At 44.1% G+C, this 16080-nt stretch overlaps 1 protein-coding gene across 3 annotated transcripts in view; it reads right to left on the bottom strand.

The window, feature by feature from the left end:
* Positions 1-15704, bottom strand: part of LOC132207606 (gastrula zinc finger protein XlCGF17.1-like) — a 38535-nt gene extending 22831 nt beyond the window's left edge. Inside the window, exons 1-3 of one of the 3 annotated variants that reach the window (XM_059643554.1) lie at positions 15542-15704; positions 15345-15388; positions 14435-14576 (exon numbers count right to left, since the gene is read on the bottom strand). The gene's annotated coding sequence lies outside the window, so the exon portion shown is untranslated. Of the gene's footprint in view, positions 1-14434; positions 14577-15004; positions 15257-15344 lie in introns of those variants that run through there. The other 2 variants (XM_059643553.1, XM_059643555.1) reach the window with 2 other exon arrangements.
* Positions 15705-16080: the final 376 nt, after the last annotated feature.

The raw sequence follows: 16080 nt of genomic DNA, 5'->3' as shown, positions 1-16080 counted from the left end.
AACTGACAAGTCGTGGTCATCCTTATTGTCTTCGATGATAATGACTCTGCACCAAATTTGAGTCATGGAGCAGGAGGCCTCGAGACTGCATTACCATTTCTCAAATCTCTAATGGGTTCCCAACCTCAACACCAATTTTGCCTCAAATCCCTGCAAAGTCTTCAATTTCTCTCAGGTCACCTCTCAAGCTTTTCTCTTCTCAAGAAAAGAACTTTTTGCTGTTTAACAGAAAGTGCTATAGAAACATAGTAGGTCTGGCAATGTCTAAGACAAGTGAAATCATGTTAGTTTCAAGATCTTACCACTATTTCTCTCTCTCACACCCTCTCTCTGCAGGAATGGCTTCACTACATCCTACACAGTTGTTACAATTTTTAACAATTATGTAGCAATTAAAGTTAAAATTCTATTTTCTTTCTTTATCATTTGCAGCACCAGCAAAGGACTTTAGACCCTTTTCTGTCCTTTTCCATACCAATCCTGAATCAAAAAGAGCTATAATAACTAACTGAGAGACCTGCTGCATTTATCCAGCACTTTTTTTTGGACAATTTGTGTTTCTAAATTAATTCCCCTCAACGTGTCAAATGCCTTAAATACTTGCTCACAAGGTCTTGGTGTCTGTTGTTTGAACACTGCACTGTGAAGACTTCAAAGCCATTTTATAAGAAGCAAGCACACAGAAACTGAAGTCTACACTTAAAAATACAAAAATATATTTCCTTCCTAATCTTTTGCCTGTTTATTTCTTTGTACTGCTTAGCAGTAAGTCATACAACTGCACCAGAAACCTCTGATCCTTAGAATCTTTTTAACCAGTGTCTGAACATGTAGTCCATAACATGAGAATTGGCAAAAGTTGTAGACACACAGAACAAAGAAAATGTTGTGTGAGACTCAGCAAATAAAGGAACATTTCTTATACCGTAGCTGAAAAGAATTGGTTTATTGAAACAGTTTTATTCACCATTTGACCGAGTGACTGGAGTCATACAGGCTGCTTAAAGATGAGGGCAACAACATCACCAAATTAATTTTGAATTTAAATCATGGAGCAAGTACTGAAAATGGATTGCAATGTGAATGAGAAGAATACATTGGAACCTTGGGATTTTCTGAAGCAAACAACTTTTACTTCCTTGGACTGTGTGGCGTCAGTGAAAAACCCATTCATCATCTTATAAAGCAGGATTTGAACACTGACTGTGGGAGGCCAATTTAGCTGAGTTGTCAGAACATATGCTGCTTAAGTGCAGGGTTGTGAATATGAGCCCAACACTGGGCACCACCTATTTATTATTCAGTATTTCCCCTCTGCAAATTCCCTTCCTCCAGCTATTCATGATAGGCTAACCCTTTCATCCCATGAATCAGCTTAGTGAAGCTCTTTTGCACTGCATTCAACGCCAGCATATCCTTTCTTAAATACAAGCACCAAAACTGTAAATAATATACCAGTATGGCTTCACCAACATCCAATTCAGTTGTCACAAGATGTCCTTATCCTCAAACACCAACACCTCGCAATTAAGGCCAAAATTCCATTTACTTTCTTCATAACTTCAGCAGCAGTTTAGGACTTAAGACCCGTCCTTGTCCTTTTCTTACAAATCCTGAATCGAAAAGTTATAATAACTACCTGCAAAATGCCATCCCACTGAAACTTCAACCACTTGCTCGACTTTGTAACCTAAAGTTAAGTCCAGGACCTTCCCCTTCCTTGTTGGGACTTCTACTTAGTGGCTGAAAAAAATGCTGTCCTGGATGTATTTTAAAAATTCTGATAAATCCTTCACACTGTGATGACTACATTAATGTCGAGGAAGTTGAAAGCTCCTGCTACTTTTACACTTGCTCAAAATTTGCCTCCTTATTTATTTGTAGAGTTTTCAAAGATGCCACCCCTCCTTATTGCTGTAATCGATTCCCTAAACAAAATAACAATATCTCCTCCTCCTTTACCACCTCCACTGCCTTGCATGAAGACCCTGTATCCTGGAAGACTGAGCTGCTAACCATGTCCAAGTGACAGCAATGTCTTTATGGCCCCATTAATTTGTATCCTTGAATCATCTGCCTTATTCATCTGACTCCAAGCATTAAATACCATTCACCCTTAAACTCCCTGATACCTTAAACTGGCCTGTGACAATGCCTTCCAGACTCTCGTCTCTCCTCTTTTTGGCCCTTATTATTATTTTGAACATTCTCTCTGGATTTCAGCCCACTGCTAAGTGATTTACAAGACCCTCAACAGTACTGGAAACGCACCCCCACCCCCCACAAGGATGCAGGTCCCATTCTGGTTTAGGTGTAACCGCTGTGTGTAATTCTAGTCTTCCTGCTAAAGGAAGGGTGTTGTAAAACTTGAAAAGGTTTGGAAAAGAATTGTAATGGTTATTATTGTAATAGTGTACCATTAGTACACTAAGTTTCAAGCATTATGGGATGACCCTGTTCCCAATTGCTCATATGAAGTGTACTGACTGTCATTCTGAGTGAAAAATAAAAACCACAGGTTCCTCGCACATGTTGGAGGTGAGGATGGAGGAGTTAGGGGAGATGGAGAGCCTTTCAAAATAAACTAGTCTGCTTTTGAGATGAAGACTCAATGCACAGTAGTTTTATTAAAAGGTTGACTTATATTGTTTTTTTTCTCCCAACTAGGTAACCAGACACGTGGTGTTTTCAAACATCATGAGAAACATGCCCAGATAACATGACGTGGACACAGATAATAGGAGCAACAACAAAAATTCCTACAGATTCTTGGGAACTCATTGGTGGTTATCCACAGTGGCTCAGCGGTTAGCACTGCTGCCTCTCAATGCCAGGGACCCAGATTTGATTCCACCCTTGGGCAACTGAGTGTGTGGAGTTGGCATGTTCTCCCTGTGGCTACGTGGGTTTCCTCTGGGTGCTCTGGTTTCCTCCCATGTGTTGGTTAGGTGGATTGGCCAAGCTAAATTGCCCAGAGTGTTCAGGGATGTGTAGATTAGGTGGGCTACGGGGAGATGTGTCTGGGTGGGATGCTCTGAGGTTTTCTGTGGAATTCTTGGGCCAAATGGCCTGTTTCCATACTGTAGGAATACTCTGAATTCTATAAAAACCAGTCCTAATGAACTAGGAAATCCCTTTTCACAGTGTGCAGGTGGATTGTCTTTACCCAGTGTGAATGTGTTGATATACAGCAAAAAAAGTCATCATTTTCCAAACCGACCCTACAGTTACATAATTGTTATTAAGATTAATGTAAAAGGACTAATAAATTAGACACCATTTATTTCAATGCCAGAGGCCTAACAGCTCAGGCAGATGAACTCAGGGCAAGGTTGGAAACATGGAACTGGGTTATCATTGCAATTACAGAGACAAGGCTCAAGGATGGACAGGGCTGCCAGCTTAATGTTCTAAGATATAGATCCTATAGAAACGATAGAAAGTCAAAAGCGGGAGGGGAAAGCAAAGCAAGAGAGGAGTGAAAAGTGGCTTTTTTGAGCAAGGGTAACATTATGGCTTTACTTAGGCAGGATATATCTGAGAACACATCCAGGGAAGTTATTTGGGTGGAACTGAGAAATAAGAGAGGGATGATCACTTTATGGGGATTACACTATAGGCCTCCCAATAGTCAGCAGGAATGTGACAAACAATTTTGAAAGAAGATCTCAGTTATCTGTAAGAATAACAGGGTTGTTATGGAATGGATTTTAACTTTCCAAACACAGACTGGGAATTCCATGGTGTAAAAGGTTTGAATGGAGAGGAATTTGCTGGGAGTGTGCAGGAAAATGTTGATTCAGTATGTGATGTACCGACTAGAGAAAGTGCAAAACTTGACCTGCTCTTGGCAAATAAAGCAGGACAGCTGACTAGGGTATCAGCATGGGAGGGCGTTGGGGCCAGTGACCATAATACTATTAGTTTTAAAATAGTGATGGAAAAGAGTAGACCAGGTCTGAAAGTTAAAATTCTATATTGGAGGAAGGCCAATTTTAATGGTATTACACAACAGCTTTCAAAAGTTGATTGGGACAGATATTTGCAGGTAAAACGGAAAGGTTCAGAAGTGGGAAGCCTTCAAAAAATAAGATAACGAGAGTTCAGGGACAGTATGTTCCTGTTTGGGTGAAGGACAAGGCTGGTAGGTGTAGGGAATTCTGGATGACTACAGAAATCAAGGTTTTGGTCAAGAAAAAGGACGGACATGTCAGGTATAGACAGCAGAGATTGTCATTATACTCTTATAAGAATTCACTCAATGGTATACTTAAGAGGGAAATTAGGAGGGCAAAAAGGGGACATGAGGTAGCTTCGGCAAATAGCATGAAGGAAAATCCAGAGGGATTCTACAAATAGATTAAGAACAAAAGGATAACTATGGAGAGATAGGGCCCCTTAAAAAGCAGCAATGCCGCCTATGTGTGGAATTGCAAGAAATGGGGAATATAATAAAACAAGTATTATGCATCAGTATTTACTACTGAAAAGGATATGGAAGATATAGACTGTGGGGAAATAAATAGCAACATCTTGAAAATTAGCCATATTTCAGAGGTAGTGACGCCGAACGGCTTAAAATGCATAAAAGTGGATAAATTCCTGGGACCTGATCAAGTGTATCAGAGAACTTGGAGGGAAGCTGGGCAAGTGATTGCTGGGCCCCTTGCTGAGATATTTGTATCAATCGATAGCCACAGGTGAGGGACCAGAAGTTGGCTAATGTGGTGCCACTATTTAAGAAAGGTGGTAAGGAAAAACCACGGAACTATAGGCCAGTGAGCCTGATATTAGTGGTGGGCAAGTCGTTGCAGGGAATCCTGAGGGATAGTACTTGAAATATTTGGAAAGGGAAGGACTGATTAGGGATAGTCAACGTAGCTGTGTGTGGGAAATCATGTCTCACTGACGATTTTTTTTTAAGAAGGAACAAAGAGGATTGATTAGGGCAAAGCAGTGGATGTGTTCTATATGGATGTCAGTAAGGCAGTTGACAAGGTTCCTCATGACTGATTAGCAAGGTCAGATCACATGGAATACAGAGAGAACCAGTCATTTGGATACAGATCTGACTTGAAGGTAGGAGACAGAGTGCTGGTGGAGGGTTGCTTTGTAGACTGGAGGTGTGTGACCAGTGGTGTGCCGCAAGGATCAGAGCTGGGTCCACTCATTTCTGTCATTTATAAAGATGATTTGGATGTGAATGTAGGAGTTATAGTTACTAAGTACCAATCCTTGCAGCATACTGCAGGTCAAAGGCCTTTCCAAATGGCCAGCTCTCCCTGGATTCCATGTGATCTAACCTTGTTAATCAGGCTACCATGCGGAATTTTACTTACTGAAATCCATAATCGAAAACATCCACCGCTCTGCCATCAATCTTCTTTGTAACTTCTTCAAAAAGAAAACTCAATCAAGTTAGTAAGACATAATTTCCTACGGACAAAGCCATCTTGACTATCCCCATTCAGTCCACGCTTTCCAAATACATGTAAATCCTATCCCTCAGAATTCCCTCCAACTACTTACCCACAACTGACGTCAGGCTCACCAAAAGTATTGTTCCCTGGTTTTATGTTACCACCTTTCTTAAACAATGGCACCACATTAGGCAACCCCCAGTCTAACAGCTCACCTATAACTGTCAATGGTGCAAATATCTGAGCAAGGGGCCCAATCGCAAGCCTAACTTCCCGCAAAGTTCGACAGTACACCTGAAGAGGTCCTGGGATTTATCCACCTTTATGCTCTGTAAGGCATCCAGCACCACCTCCTCTATAATATGGAACTTTAAGATACACATTCATTTCTAAGGTCTCTAGCTTTCATATCCTTTTCCACAGTAAATACTGATGTAAAATACTTGTTTTGCATCTCACCCATCTCATGCATTCCCACACATAGGCGGTCTTACTGTGCTTTGAAGGGGTATAATCGTGTCAAAGTTGGCCTTCGTCCCATTTAAAACTTTAACTTTTAGACCAAGTCTATCATTCTCCATAAATATTTTAAAACTAATAGAACTATGATCATAGGCCCCAAAATATTTTCCCCACTAACCCTTCAGTCACCTGCCCTACCTTATTTCCCAAGAGAAGATCAAGTTTTGAGCAGGGACTAGTGACACAAGTACAAACAGCCCAACGATCAAAGTTCATTCCTTGATTTAAGAGCAAAATCCTTCAAATGTGGTTGTGGTGAACTTGCTGGTGTGTTAACAGTTTGCATGATTGAGTGAATCCCTTTCCACACATAGAACAAGTGAATGGTCTGTCCCCAGAGTGAACTCGCTGGTGTCTCAGCAGGTTGATTGAGTGAGTAAATCCCTTCCCACACTCGGAACAGGTGAACGGTTTCTCTCCAGTGTGAACTCGCTGGTGTATCAGCAGGTGAACTGTCTGAGTGAATGCTTTTCCACACTCCGAACAGGTGAATGGTCTCTCTCCAGTATGAAGTCGCTGATGTGTCGGCAGGTTGGATGAGTGAGTAAATCCCTTCCCACACTCGGAACAGGTGAACGGTTTCTCTCCAGTGTGAACTCGCTGGTGTATCAGCAGGTGAACTGTCTGAGTGAATGCTTTTCCACACTCCGAACAGGTGAATGGTCTCTCTCCAGTATGAAGTCGCTGATGTGTCGGCAGGTTGGATGAGTGAGTAAATCCCTTCCCACACTCGGAACAGGTGAAAGGTTTCTCTCCAGTGTGAACTTGCTGGTGTCTCAGCAGGTTAGTTGACGAAATGAATCCTTTCCCACACAGAGCAGGTGAACAGTCTGTCCCCATTGTGAATTCGCTGATGTGTCAACAGGCTGCATGACAAAGCAAATTTTTTCCCCACATACAGAGCAAGTGAATGGCCTCTCTCCTGTGTGAATTCACTGGTGTTTCAGCAGGTGAGATGTCTGCGCAAATCCTTTCCCACACAGAGCAGGCAAACGGTCTCTCCCCACTGTGAACTCGCTGGTGTATCAGCAGGTTGTTTGACTGAGTAAATCCCAGCCCACAATCAGAGCAAATGAATGGTTTCTCCCCAGTGTGACTGCGTTGGTGCATTTCCAGCTCGGATGGGTAAATAAATCCCTTCCCACAGTCTCTCCCCAGTGTGACTGCGCTGGTGTTTGGACATTTCAGATGAATCTTCACAGACTCTTCGACACACAAACAATACGCATTTCTCCCTGGTGTGAACAGTGCTTCTTCCTTCAATGTTCAAAATCCTGAGATAATTAGGTTATGACAAACAGATTGAGTGTCAGATCTGGGTGTGGTTTTGTTTGATTTCTCTGAATGCAATCAAAATTTCAAACAGAAAAGCAGAGAGAGAAACCAGAAGAACACACATAAAGATTGTGAAACTCAGAAATAAATCTGGTCAATTGTGGATCCAACACTTAGGGCCACAGCTGGATTATCAGTAAAACTGAACTGGTTCATTAAATGTCCTTCAGGGAAGGGAAACATTCAGCGTTTGCCCAAAACTACAAAAAGAGATAGAGTTTGGACAGACATGCATTTTATACATCTGAAAATGAATCCAATTCCTGTTTTCTCCCCATACCCTTTGATGCTTCTGAAGGACTAAGATGCAGCAAAATACCTGAAATCTGAAATAAAAACAGAAAAAGATGGAGATACACAGCAGATCTGGCAGCATCTGAAATGGTGATAGATGCAGGAACCATTGCAATCTTGAAGAAGTGTTGAGATGATCATCCATTGCACCATAATACAGGTTACATACCAAGTGCCAGAAAATGGGCCTAGCTTCAATAGGTGCTTGATGGCCAGCACCGATACAATGGGGACATGGTGTTCAACAATTTTACCTGAGTGTCTGACCCCATTTAGTTCCGTGTTTCTCTCCTGTTCTCTTTTAGAAAACAGGCAGCAGCAAGTAGTGAAGAATGCAAATGATATTTCGGCCTTCATTGAGAGGATTCGAGTACAGGAAGAGGGATATCTTTCTATAAGGGCCTTGGTGAGACCACACCTGGAGTCGTGTGCACCTTTGTTCTCCTTTCCAGAGGAAGGATGCCCTGGCTACTGAATGATCGTAAAGAAGGTTCACCAGACCAATTCCTGGGATCACAGGACTGATGTATGAAAAGCGATTTGATCTTGATTAATCCTTCTTTCTTTTAATCTTTCAGCCACCGAAAACATCATGAACTAATTTCACGTCCCATTTGCTGATTTGAGTCTTTTACTGCTAAAGGTATACTTTGGTTCCCATTCCCCTGTCATACGAGTTTAAATCCTCACCAGTGGAACTAGCAAAAGCATCAACAAGAATATCTGTCCCAGCTCTGCCCAGGACAATTGTTCAAGCTTGTGCATGTCCCACCTTCCCCAGAAACAAACAAAGTCTCAATGCCTCAGGAATCCAAACCTTTTAAGTTATAGCTCCAGCCATGCACTCATCTCATCTGTCCTCTTATGCTTTTACTAGCACGTGCATTGTAGCAGCTCACACTGTTACTGGATTAGATCACAAAAGGTCCTGTGGGGGTATAAAAGAGTCCTGTTGAGAAGGAACATTAGGGAATTTACTTGGGTTTCTGTAAACAGACAGTTCAAAACACATAAGCATTTTAACAAGAGGCAGTTTTTAAAGGCCTGGTTCAGCCACAATCACAAGTTTGTTACTTAATAAAAAGTAGAAGCAAAAGTCTGATCCTACAGCATTCTGAACTGTTTAGGTAATTGTAACCAGAAATGCAAACAACCAATTAACGTGAAATGGTTAGTTGAATTCCTTGAGCAAATGTTTGTCAGCAATAAAAGCAGCTCACTGTATCATTATGGAAGGCAAAGCAATAAATGGTGTAAACACAACCTCTAAAAGACCAACAACATAGGAAGGGGCAAAGAAAGGTTATAAAGAGAGAAGTCAGGGCTGCAGAGATAAAACAATTGAAATGTAGATATGGATAATTTGAATAAGTTCTTACATCCAAAGATCAAGGGAAGAGTGACAAAGATGGATTACAAAATCCAAAATGAAGATATGGTTAGTGCCTTAGTTATTTGTGAAATCTAAACAAGTTCTCTTTCATAGATAATGGGAACTGCAGATGCTGGAGATTCCAAGATAATAAAATGTGAGGCTGGATGAACACAGCAGGCCAAGCAGCATCTCAGGAGCACAAAAGCTGACGTTTCGGGCCTAGACCCTTCATCAGAGAGGGGGATGGGGGGAGGGAACTGGAATAAATAGGGAGAGAGGGGGAGGCGGACCGAAGATGGAGAGTAAAGAAGATAGGTGGAGAGGGTGTAGGTGGGGAGGTAGGGAGGGGATAGGTCAGTCCAGGGAAGACGGACAGGTCAAGGAGGTGGGATGAGGTTAGTAGGTAGCTGGGGGTGCGGCTTGGGGTGGGAGGAAGGGATGGGTGAGAGGAAGAACCGGTTAGGGAGGCAGAGACAGGTTGGACTGGTTTTGGGATGCAGTGGGTCGGGGGGGGAAGAGCTGGGCTGGTTGTGTGGTGCAGTGGGGGGAGGGGATGAACTGGGCTGGTTGAGGGATGCAGTGGGGGAAGGGGAGATTTTGAAACTGGTGAAGTCCACATTGATACCATATGGCTGCAGGGTTCCCAGGCGGAATATGAGTTGCTGTTCCTGCAACCTTCGGGTGGCATCATTGTGGCAGTGCAGGAGGCCCATGATGGACATGTCATCAAGAGAATGGGAGGGGGAGTGGAAATGGTTTGCGACTGGGAGGTGCAGTTGTTTGTTGCGAACTGAGCGGAGGTGTTCTGCAAAGCGGTCCCCAAGCCTCCGCTTGGTTTCCCCAATGTAGAGAAAGCCGCACCGGGTACAGTGGATGCAGTATACCACATTGGCAGATGTGCAGGTGAACCTCTGCTTAATGTGGAATGTCATCTTGGGGCCTGGGATGGGGGTGAGGGAGGAGGTGTGGGGACAAGTGTAGCATTTCCTGCGGTTGCAGGGGAAGGTGCCGGGTGTGGTGGGGTTGGAGGGCAGTGTGGAGCGAACAAGGGAGTCACGGAGAGAGTGGTCTCTCCGGAAAGCAGACAGGGGTGGGGATGGAAAAATGTCTTGGGTGGTGGGGTCGGATTGTAAATGGCGGAAGTGTCGGAGGATAATGCGTTGTATCCGGAGGTTGGTAGGGTGGTGTGAGAGAACGAGGGGGATCCTCTTGGGGCGGTTGTGGCGGGGGCGGGGTGTGAGGGATGTGTCGCGGGAAATGCGGGAGACGCGGTCAAGGGCGTTCTCAATCACCGTGGGGGGGAAGTTGCGGTCCTTAAAGAACTTGGACATCTGGGATGTGCGGGAGTGGAATGTCTTATCGTGGGAGCAGATGCGGCGGAGGCGGAGGAATTGGGAATAGGGGATGGAATTTTTGCAGGAGGGTGGGTGGGAGGAGGTGTATTCTAGGTAGCTGTGGGAGTCGGTGGGTTTGTAATGGACATCATTGGGGAAACCAAGCGGAGGCTTGGGGACCGCTTTGCAGAACACCTCCGCTCAGTTCGCAACAAACAACTGCACCTCCCAGTCGCAAACCATTTCCACTCCCCCTCCCATTCTCTTGATGACATGTCCATCATGGGCCTCCTGCACTGCCACAATGATGCCACCCGAAGGTTGCAGGAACAGCAACTCATATTCCGCCTGGGAACCCTGCAGCCATATGGTATCAATGTGGACTTCACCAGTTTCAAAATCTCCCCTTCCCCCACTGCATCCCTCAACCAGCCCAGTTCATCCCCTCCCCCCACTGCACCACACAACCAGCCCAGCTCTTCCCCCCCCGACCCACTGCATCCCAAAACCAGTCCAACCTGTCTCTGCCTCCCTAACCGGTTCTTCCTCTCACCCATCCCTTCCTCCCACCCCAAGCCGCACCCCCAGCTACCTACTAACCTCATCCCACCTCCTTGACCTGTCCGTCTTCCCTGGACTGACCTATCCCCTCCCTACCTCCCCACCTACACCCTCTCCACCTATCTTCTTTACTCTCCATCTTCGGTCCGCCTCCCCCTCTCTCCCTATTTATTCCAGTTCCCTCCCCCCATCCCCCTCTCTGATGAAGGGTCTAGGCCCGAAACGTCAGCTTTTGTGCTCCTGAGATGCTGCTTGGCCTGCTGTGTTCATCCAGCCTCACATTTTATTATCTAAGTTCTCTTTCATGGCTTGGTAAAGCTCTAAAGGTGACTGAATTTCACCCTCGGTGGAATTTGAATAGATGCTTTTTATTAAAACAAGAAAGTAATAATGGAAAGCGCTTAGAGTAGAAAATGAAACTTCAGTTTAAAAATCATTTACAGAATGCAAATCGTTGGGATTGTAAACTGCAGCAAGTCAGAAACACTGTTTGATCTCTTAAGCTGAAGTGAGAGAGGGATTTTTCCACAATTTGTATTACAAAATTGTAACTTTATATCAGAGTTGAGTTTAAAAGACTTAATCACAATTCCTAACAATCCACATTACAGTTAGTAGAGAATTTGGAAAAGTTCTTAGTGAGAAGCTACTATTTTGGTTTTGGCAAAAAATGTGGTGCAGCTGGCAAATGTCTGAGGAGGGATGTAACTGTCAAAAGCATTGCCAGGTCCCAAAGACAGACGAAGTAGTTTTCTAGATAACCTCAGGAGATTATAGGAGGGTTTAGGACTGAACATAGTGTTGTCCACAATTGTTTGAACATAGAACATAGAACATTACAGCACAGTACAGGCCCTTCGGCCCTCGATGTTGTGCCGACCTGTCATACCGATCTCAAGCCCATCTAACCTACACTATTCCATGTACGTCCATATGCTTGTCCAATGACGAGTTAAATGTACCTAAAGTTGGCAAATCTACTCCCGTTGCAGGCAAAGCGTTCCATTCCCTTACTACTCTGAGTAAAGAAACTACCTCTGGCATCTGTCCTATATCTTTCACCCCTCAATTTAAAGCTATGCCCCCTCCTACTCGCCGTCACCATCCTAGGAAAATGGTTTGCTTACTGGATTGGGTATATTGATTTGGGGTGTGTGGCTAACAATGACAACAATATTGCATGTAAATAACACCTAGCGAATGGAATAAAAATATCACAATCAGCCAGGGAAAGTTTGAGTGTCACTGTCCACTCTTCCAATCTGAGCTGTATTTAAGAGGGGAATTAGGCCTCATGTGAAAGCCAGGTTTGGAGCGGACTCTGGCCTCTCCCACACATGCGGTAACAGAGCTCTGAATAAAGGTCACTTGTACAACTGAACACAACACAAACTTCTCCCGACAACAATGTGGCACTGGGTGTAAGCTTGACAATACTACATTTGAGATCTCGTATTTTAGTGTATCTCTTAACTTCCTATCTTCAGCTTTCAGGTCCTCCTCCCTTGGTTTTCCTATGTCACTGGTACAATCGGATGTTCATCCTCCCACTCCAGAATGTCCTGAAGCTGCTCCATGTCATTGCTAATCCTGGCACCAGGGAGGCAACATACCATCCTGGATTCATGTCTCTCTCTATCCCTTACTATCGAATCCCCTGTCTCTACAGTCATATTCATCGTTTCCCTCCCCTTCTATGCAGCGGAGTTACTCCGAGTGCCATGAACCCGACTGATGCTGCTTCCCAAGTGGCCACCCCAACATCACCCCCACCCCCGGACAGTACCCAAAACAGTATATCTATTTGAGGGGGATGACTCAAGCACTTCCTTTCTGAGCCTTTTACTGGTCTGATGGTCACCCATTCCCTTGCTGTCTGTGTAATCTTCACCTGCTGCGTGACCAATCTGTTGAGAATGCGACCACAACCTTCGCAGTTACCATGGATGCTCCATACTGACTGCACCCACAGCTCAAGCTCTGAAAAGCAGTTAACCAGTAGCTGCAGATGGACACACTTCCTGCGCAAATAGCCAATAGGGACACTGGTAATGTCCCGGAGTTTAATGCGGAAAACTGTGAGGTGATTCACGTTGGAAGGAGTAACAGGAATACAGAGTACTGGGCGAATGGTAAGATTCTTGGTAGTGTGGATGAGCAAAGAGATCTCCGTGTCCATGTACATAGATCCCTGAAAGTTTCCACAAGTTGATAGGGTTGTTAAGAAGGTGTACAATGTGTTCGTTTTTACTGATCGAGGGATTGAGTTTCAGAACCATGAGGTCATATTGCAGCCGTACGAAACTCTGGTGCGGCCGCACTTGGAGTTCTGGTCACCGCATCGCAGGAAGGATGTGCAAGCATTGGAAAGGGTGCACAGGAGATTTACCAGAATGTTGCCTGGTATCAAGGGAAGGTCTTATGAGGAAAGGTTGAGGGACTTTAGGCTGTTTTCGTTAAAGAGAAGGTTCAGAGGTGACCTAATAGAGACATACAAGATGATATGAGGATTAGATAGGGTGGACACTGAGATCCTTTTTCCTCAGATGGAGCTGGCTAGCACGAGGGGATATAGCTTTAGATTGACGGGTCATAGATATCGTACAGATGTCAGACATAGGTTCTGTACTCAGAGTAATAAGGGCGTGCAATGCCCTGCCTGCAACAGTAGTCAACTCGCCAAGTTTAAGGGCATTTAAGTAGTCATTGGATAAACATATGGATGATAATGGAATAGTGTAGGTTAAATGGGCTTCAGTGTGGTTTCACAGGTCGACACAACATCAAGAGCCTATGTTCTATTGTGCAAGAGGAGCACACCACAGATGAGATGTCTTCTGTTATGACTTCTCTCCAGATTAAACCAGTTTCTGCCTTAAAAAGAATTTAGTTAAGCTAGGTCCTCCCCCTTAATTTCAAACATTACTATTATAAACCTAAAGCCCCTAACTTCATTTAAGCTAATACATACTTTAAAAACTGTAAGAAAGTTCTTTACGGTATCAAATATCAATTTGAGAGACTTTCTGAACTGCCCAAACTGAGACTGAGCATCACACTCAATCTTTCAGTTTCACTTTCTGTTTCACCCAACTCCAAAGCACTCTCACTTAGCCAAGCAGTACTCACAGTGCAGCCTTTTCATTTTCATTGTCTGCTCACACCCACTCTGATCTCAGCCTCCCATACTGTTTCAACACAGCTCAATGGAAGCTCAGGGAACAGCATCTTCACATTAAATGCAGTAATTTATAACCCTCAGGAATCAACACAGACTTCAGTTTCAGGATCAATGGAGTTGTCAGGAAATGGAAGATTCCACCTGGAGGGGTGCTGGAATTTGTGCCCACAAGGAATTTTAAAAGGAAGTTTGCAGGTATTCAAGAATGAAAAATGTATAGATTAAAATCATGAAGTAGGCGATTGGGACTAAATATGGCAGTTCTTTCAAAGAGACGAGGTGTTGTTTGGACAAATCTACCCCTCTCAGGCCAATATCTCCTTTCTCAGCTGCAGGATATAGAACTGAACACTTGTCCCAGGGGTGATCAAACCAAAAATTTGAATATCCTGCTTTCAAGTTACAAACTTACCAGGAATATTCTCCCACGCATAGAATGGTTAAACCTCTTCCCTTTCCCAGTTAAGTGTCAATGATACTCAGATCCTGATCACTCCGCTTAATGGAGAACTTGCTTTGTGATCCTGGTCTGCAAATTATTCTCAATAAATATCCTGCAAAGCAAATCCACAAGAGACAAATAACAGTCAGCCCTGGACAGAAATCCAGAAAAAACAACAAGATTGTCTGGAAAAGGCAAACATTTCTCTTGGTTTCTGTTAGTTATGTATAAATCCTCCTCTTCAAAGCACCCTGCTCCCCCACACAGAAAAATGCAGAGGTAAAATACACCCATTATTAGAGACTGAGGAAGTCAGACATTAATAAATTTGACCAGGGAGCACAAGGGGACTCAGAGCACTTTCAGTGATTTGATCCCAATCATATGAATACTGGGCAAACGGATATGCTTTAATAGATCATAATATTTAAAGCAGGACTTCCTACAGTGAGAGTGCAACAGGTAACATGAAGTTCTAAGCAAGGGTTAGCGGATCCGAAACGTTATTTTTTTTTCTTTCACAGATGCTACCAAACCTACTGAGCTTTTCCAGCAACTTTGTTTTTGAACATGCAGTTCTGAACGCGTTTTCGGCATTTCTCCTCCATTAAATATCTAACGTATAACTTGCAGCAATTTATACTGCCTGAAGCCAGTACTCCGCCAGTGTCAAAAGTCCTTCCCAGGAAATACACGCCATGTCCCACAGTCTGGGAAAGAAGTCCAGAAAAACAAAAACAAACATTTCTCTTGTCTTAATCTCCCCCTCCCAAACAAGAAAGGCTGCGCTTGCGTTCCACTGCAGATTGCCACCTATAAATATGGCGATCCGGCATGAGTCCCGAAGATCATTGCCCCTAATAAAGATGGTGGCAATTACCTCTGCCTATCGCAGCCTCAGGTCCGCAGCAGTTTTTCCGTTTCCTGCAAAACACGGGGCCGGCATGTTAAAATTTGTTTTCTGACATGCATCAACGGCTATTAAAGCCTCTCAGTCAATACCGAAAGTATTTCCCTCCCGTTTTTTTGCAGCTTTCCTTTTTGTCCCGTGTACTGTACTTTCGGCAAGCAGCTAACCTTCAGTCGCAGGGATATTGCGTCTCCGGACAAAGACGATCACGTGATTTTCAGACAAACATCTCACTCGCTCTCTGATGAAGGGTCTAGGCCCGAAACGTCAGCTTTTGTGCTCCTGAGATGCTGCTTGTCCTGCTGTGTTCATCCAGCCTCACATTTTATTATCTTGGAATCTCCAGCATCTGCAGTTCCCATTATCTCTCACTCGCTCTGATTGGTTGGAGGGTAGGCCGCTTCCATTGGGTCCTCCAAGCCCTGTCCCGTGCTCCTATTGAACCAAAGCTGACATCGCTCACAGGGAGACAGCAATAGCTGCAGGTGTTGGAGTCACAGATGACACAGTGTGGAGCTGGAGGAACACAGTGAGCCAGGCACCATCAGAGGAGCAGGAAAGTTGATGGTTCAGGACCTTTCTTCAGAAGTGGGGGAGGGGATGGGAGCTGAGACATAAACAGAGTGGGGGCTGGGGAAGGTAGGTGGGAAGGTGATAGGTGAGTGCAGGTAGTCAGTGGTGAAGATTTTTCCTGCTGTTCATTAGC

This window comes from Stegostoma tigrinum, unplaced genomic scaffold, assembly GCF_030684315.1.
Source record: "Stegostoma tigrinum isolate sSteTig4 unplaced genomic scaffold, sSteTig4.hap1 scaffold_110, whole genome shotgun sequence".
Classification (NCBI taxonomy): domain Eukaryota; kingdom Metazoa; phylum Chordata; class Chondrichthyes; order Orectolobiformes; family Stegostomatidae; genus Stegostoma; species Stegostoma tigrinum.
The sequence above is the reverse complement of the archived record's forward strand: the minus strand, read 5'-3'. Positions and strand labels throughout refer to the sequence as shown.